The sequence below is a fragment of the Mesoplodon bidens genome (genome assembly GCF_964165515.1).
Source record: "Mesoplodon bidens genome assembly, chromosome: 2".
Classification (NCBI taxonomy): Eukaryota; Metazoa; Chordata; class Mammalia; order Artiodactyla; family Ziphiidae; genus Mesoplodon; species Mesoplodon bidens.
In genome coordinates this window covers 177,824,683-177,830,682 of record NC_138177.1, presented here as the reverse complement: position 1 = coordinate 177,830,682, position 6,000 = coordinate 177,824,683, and the positions used below count along the sequence as shown (strand labels likewise).

The following is a 6,000-nucleotide window of genomic DNA, read 5'->3' as shown; positions in this document are numbered from 1 at the left end:
CACCTGTGCTTCTGATGAACCACTTATAAATTGCAGATTCCCATAAGCCCCTCCTGAAGTTTGATTAATTTACTAGAGTGCCTCAGAGAACTCAGGGAAACAGTTTACTTACTAGATTACCAGTTTCTTATAAAGGGATACCACTTAGGAACAGCTAGATGGAAGAGATGCATAGGACAAGGCATGTGGGAAGGAGTGAGGAGTTCCCATGTTCTTTCTTTTCTTTTCTTATAAACTTATTTATTTATTTATTTTTGGCTGTGTTGGGTCTTTGTTGCTGTGCACGGGCTTTCTCTAGTTGCGGCGAGCAGAAGCTACTCTTCGTTGCGGTGCACGGGCTTCTCATTGCAGTGGCTTCTCTTGTTGCGGAGCATGGGCTCTAGTCGCGCGGCCTTCAGTAGTTGTGGCACATGGGCTCAGTAGTTGTGGCCTGTGGGCTCTAGAGCACAGGCTCAGTAGTTGTGGCGCTTGGGCTCAGTTGCTCCGTGGCATGTGGGACCTTCCCGGACCAGGGCTCAAGCCCATGTCCCCTGCATTGGCAGGCAGATTCTTAACCACTGCGCCACCAGGGAAGCCCTACCTGCCTGTTTTAACACCTATGTAATGAAGTCCTCATAAAAAGCCCTGAACTATGGTCCAGAGAGCTTCCAGGCTGGTAAACAAGTGGAGGTGCTGGGAGGGTGGCGTGCCCAGAAAGAGCATGGCGGGCTTCCCTGGTGGCACAGTGGTTAAGAATCTGCCTGCCAGTGCAAGCGACATGGGTTCGAGCCCTGGTCCGGGAAGATCCCACATGCCGCGGAGCAGCTAAGCCCGTGCACCACAACTACTGAGCCTGTGCTCTAGAGCCCACAGGCCACAACTACTGAGCCCATGTGCCACAACTACTGAGCCCATGCACCTGGAACCCGTACTCCACAACAAGAGAAGCCACCACAATAGAAGCCCACGCACCGCAATGAAGAGTAGCTCCTGCTGGCCGCAACTAGCGAAAACCCACACGCAGCAACGAAGATCCAATGCAGCCAAAAATAAAATGAATCATTTAATTAATTATTTTTAAAAAAATACACCAAAAAAACAGGCAGGTAGCTAAATGTGAGCAGAGAAAGGGGAGCACAGGCCAGATGGCAGGAAACTATGCATCTTGGGGTCCACAGGCAGACAGAGAAAAGCGGGAACCTCCAGACTGACAGGAAACCACATATTCTGGGGTGGCAGACAAAGAAAGGTGGGAAAAGGTGGGACTCTCCGGTGTCCAGATGTAACCTTTTGCTCATTATGCTCTCATTACAATAAAAATTAGCCTTGCAGATAAGAAATACCCGTTATACACTGGCACCACGACACTTCCAATCAAGGTTAAATAAGGACAAAAATCCCTCCTCCCCTCGGGAAGGTGGAGCTGGAATGAAAATCAGGGAACACGACCCCCAAGCCTTCCTTCTGCAATGAATATTCCGCCCCTTCATTTGTACACCCCACATAACCGGCTTGCCAAGAAAACCCGGGGTAGCTACTCACCTGTCTGTCCGCTCTCCCTTTGAGACTGTACTTTTGCTTAAATAAATACTCAATTTACTTTCTTGACCTCCCTGTCTCATCTCTCAATTCTTTCTGCCATGGATCAAGAACCTTTCTTTCACTGAGAATATAGGCATGGTTGATTAAATCATCGGCCATTAGTGATCAAGTCAATCTCCAACTCCTCTCTCAGGAGGTTGAGAGGGGTGGTGAGGCTGAAAGTTGCAACCCTCTAATCATGTGGTTGGGTTCCCCTGGCAACCAGCCCCCATCTTTAGGAGTTTTCCAGAAGTTGTCTCATTAACATAAACTCAGGTGTGGTTGAAAGGTGTGAATAACAAAAAGACACTCATTTCACCTTTATTTGAATAGCTCTGAAGCTGTTTCAGAAACTGAGGACAAAACTAAATATTATGACAAAAGATGCCCCTATGGCTCTTATATAGGTAATTACCAGGGCTTTAGGAGCTCTGTGCCAGGCACAGTGGACAAAGACCAAAAATATAGTTCTTATTATAAACCACAATATCACAGCGAGCCACTTATGTAATTTTAGATTTTTTAGTAGCCACATTTTAAACAGTAAAATGGACAGATGAAATTCATTTTAGTAATATATATTTTTTAATCCAATTTCTCCAAAATATTATCATCTTACAGTACAAAAATATCAATGAGATTGTTTACATTCCTTTTCTTACCGAGTCTTACACATCTCAGTTTGCACTGGCCACATTTCAGGAGCTCGTAGCACACATGGCTGGGGGGTACCATACCTGAGAGCGCAGGCTTGGAGCCTTCCCTGCTGTTGTTGAGGCCATCAGGAGTATGTTTACTGCAGTGTCCCAGTTCCTGGCACATGATGAGGCCTAGTAAGCTGCCATATGTGAGCTGGGGTAGTCTCCCCTCTGAGCCAACTGGGACCGCTGTGAAGGTCAAACCATATATGTTGGGTAGCCTGCTCAGGGACTGTTGCTATTCTTACTTCCTCAAAGTCAATTGAAGGGCGCAGGCCCAGGCTTGCTTCCTGTCTTACTCTTGAGAGCTCTTGTCTAAAATTACCAAACGCAATCTTGGATTCCAGAGCAGACAGGGTCCTTGGGGTCAGGCTCCGGGGCAACAAACGAAAGAGCGGGAACCTCTAATCTACGCCCTTGGTTTCTTTTCCCCTTGACAGCTCGTGGCCCCGCCCACCCCAGCCTTTACCGGCGCCTGGCGGAACTACAGCCCCCATGATGCAGCGGGAGCCCCGAATCTTACGTCATCGGCTTGGGACGCCTGGGCGGTGAATAAGATCGCTGAGGCGCCTCTCCAGGCGCTGAGCCAGCTGACCCCTGACCCATAAGCGTTAGTAGGGTGGAAGCTGCTGAGCTCGGAGTCTACCGACTCACTGGGACCAGAACGGCGAACCTGCGGCGGCTGGTGACGCGCGCGTCCTGCCTCCTCCTCCCGCCTGTCCCCGGGGGGCGCGTGTTGGTGACGTCTAGGTTATGATGGCCGCCGGGAGGCCGGGAAGGTGAAGGTGAGAGGGCGAGCGCGTCGGGTGGTGGGGCCCGGCCCGGGCCAGCACGGCGAGTCCTGATTACCCCGGCGTGGGCCTGTGAGACGCCGGGTTCCCGGGGGCTCAGGATCCGGGCCGGCGGGCGTCCCCACGTTCCGGCCTCGCCGCCGGGCCCTCAGCGGCCCTGACAGGAGGGGGCAGGACGCGGGACGCGGGACTCGGGAGTGGGGTCCCCTAAGGCTTCTTGTCACCCCCGCTTTCTCACCCTCCACCACCACATCCCACCCCTGCCCTTTCCCCATTTCTCATCCAGTTCTCTGTATTTGCCAGCACTTATTCAGCACATGAGAGGTGCCTACGTTCATCACCGTAGGCGCCCTGCTCTGACTTCCCCAAATTTGGGCATTTCTTGCCCTCGCACAGTTGTCTCTTGTTTGGCTTCTCAATGGACGGTAAGCCCCCTTGAGGGCAGGGACTGTGTTTTATCCATCTCTAACTCTAGCGCCTAGCACACACACACACAAAAGGCAGACAGAAAATGTCGAATAATTAGCTGCTTGGATGCTTGAAGCCAAAACTGCCCATTCCCGTCTGTTTTAAGCCTTGATTGCCCTGTTTCTTTAATTTCTCTATTTACTCTCTTTCTCTCCTCCCAGAAAGGGCTCTGACGGTCACCCTTCCCATCCCCAAGGGTCAGGTAAGGCAGCTTCCCATAACTGAAAATAAGTGAGCTTTACAGTCAACGGGAGGTGATATCTCAGTTCCCAGCTTGGCCACTTAACTAGCAGTCCATAAATCTTTTAAGTATTCCAAGCCTCTCTTTGCACCATGGAATTGAGAATTAAGTAAGATATTTTACAGCATCTGGCAGATAGAGGCTTTCAGTAAGTTCCACTTCTCTCTCTCAACTCCGCCTTCCCGTCTCTAACCCTCAGTGCCACAGTCCTCAAGCCCAGTCCTTGACCTGGCTCGGCCCCCTCCTCTCACCCCTCTGGATGTGCCTTTACCAGGGTCCCTGCTTCTCACCAGCACATGTCTGAACACGTGTTTGTGCACACCCGGGCTTGGCCTCGCACCTGTGTGTTGTGTTTTTCCCCAGGGCACTTCCTCACACACCACCCCAATACCTCCGTGAGTAAGCTTCCCTCGGGGATGAGTTTGTTTGGCTTTTAAACCTGATTAGACTTCTTTGGCATCTGTGTTTTTTTTTTTTTTTTTTCTGCCCCGTTGACATGTCCCTTTTCCTTTCCAATAACTCAGAATTGGTGGAGTCAACCCAATCAGTAGCCAACCTCAACCTGAGACAGGACAGAGGAGAACTCAGACTCTTTTCGTCTTTTTGACTCCAGCCATGTCCATGATGCCCACCCCGTGAAGGTCTCTCACCATCCATAAAGTAAGTGGGGTGGCTGTGACATCTGGCACCCTGGATCTGGGTGGAGTGGAAAGGGGTGTACTCTGCTGGCCATCCAGCAGCAAGTCTCTTGGATGGGGTCATCTCTGCGCAGAGCTGGAGCGTTCCAACCCATGTTGGAAAGAACTGTAGTTCCTTTCACCTTCCATGGAGGATTTCACTGGTTGCCGAGAGAGCCCGTTTAAAGGTTGACTGTTTAGAAAGTGACTGGGATCTCTGGGCTCCCTGAAGAATGAGTCTCTATCTCCCTCGTTTGTTCTCTGCTGTGCTGGCTCCTCCCTACCCCTCTCTGCCCAGCAGAAGTTGGCTCGTTGGCTCCTTATCACAGCTCTTCTAAGAGTCTACTCTGCCCCTTTACCCTGCATACTCTTTTTTTTTTTTTTTTTTTTTTTATTGCGGTAAGCGGGCCTCTCATTGTCGTGGCCTCTCCCGTTGCGGAGCACAGGCTCCGGACACACAGGCTCAGCAGCCACGGCTCACGGGCCCAGCCGCTTCGTGGCATGTGGGATCTTCCTGGACCGGGGCACGAACCCGTGTCCCCTGCCTCGGCAGGCGGACTCTCAACCACTGCACCACCAGGGAAGCATACACTTTTGTTTCAGTTTCTCAGCTTTTCCTCTGTTCCAGTTGTGCCAGCAGACAATCCGTGGATCCATTTTATTTTCCCTGCTAGGAGTTGCTGTGCGTGAAACTGGGTAAAGAGGTGGTGTGGATTCAGGGACTGTGCCTGGGATCCAGACACACCTTGTGGTGAATTTTGCTGTTGCCATCCCTATACCTGAGGCACTTAATCCTCCTTAACTAATAGCCTAGGTTGTGGCAGAGCTTTTCAGTACCTGGGAGTGCTAACAGCTGTTTAATTTTTTTTTTTTTTTTGGCTGCATTATGTGGGATCTTAGTTCCCTGACCAGGGATTGAACCCATGCCCCCTGCATTGGGAACATGGAGTCTTAACCACTGGACCGCCAGGAAAATCCCTCATAGCAGTTTAGAATTGGGTTTGGTTCTGGTCATAGGTTAATATCCGTTAATATTGTGCCCCCAGCACTTATTTTGGTGGGGGAGTGGGAGACTGCTAGGATGAATGAGGCTTTTCCCAAAGTATGACCCTCGGGGTTTTAAAAACTGTGACCTAGAAGAAGGGTCTCTTCAGATAAATTTGTGAAATGCTGTGTTAAATACAGTTAAACAGGCCTTCCTTGCCAGAGTCTTTGCTGTGCTCGTGTACTCCAGTGGAGGGGGACTGTAACATATAGTGTTTTACAAATTGATTCTACTATGGGATCATGTTTGTCCACTGCAGTTCTGTGGACCATGCTTTGGGAAATGCTGGCATAAACTCTCTGAAACCATGACCTCAAGAGCACTTTGAGGCGGTCACGACAGCTTGAAGCGTGCCACTTAGTGTATAGCTGATACCGGAGCTCAACTCTGGCCCAGCTGTGGTTGGGGGACTGGCTGTGCATGCCTGCTGTGAGCCCTGCGGTGAAGTAGGGGCTGTCAGGGCTTTCCAGAGGAGGAACAGGAACCAGCTGTTTCCCCCAGCTCTAGAAGCATAGGAAGC

At 50.7% G+C, this 6,000-nt stretch overlaps 1 protein-coding gene across 3 annotated transcripts in view; it reads left to right on the top strand.

The window, feature by feature from the left end:
- Positions 1-2,859: 2,859 nt before the first annotated feature.
- MFN2 (mitofusin 2) overlaps positions 2,860-6,000 on the top strand; it is a 28,003-nt gene continuing 24,862 nt past the window's right edge. Inside the window, exons 1-3 of one of the 3 annotated variants that reach the window (XM_081226059.1) lie at positions 2,860-3,043; positions 3,679-3,719; positions 4,283-4,418. The gene's annotated coding sequence lies outside the window, so the exon portion shown is untranslated. The remainder of the gene's footprint in view (positions 3,044-3,678; positions 3,720-4,282; positions 4,419-6,000) is intronic. The other 2 variants (XM_081226058.1, XM_081226060.1) reach the window with 2 other exon arrangements.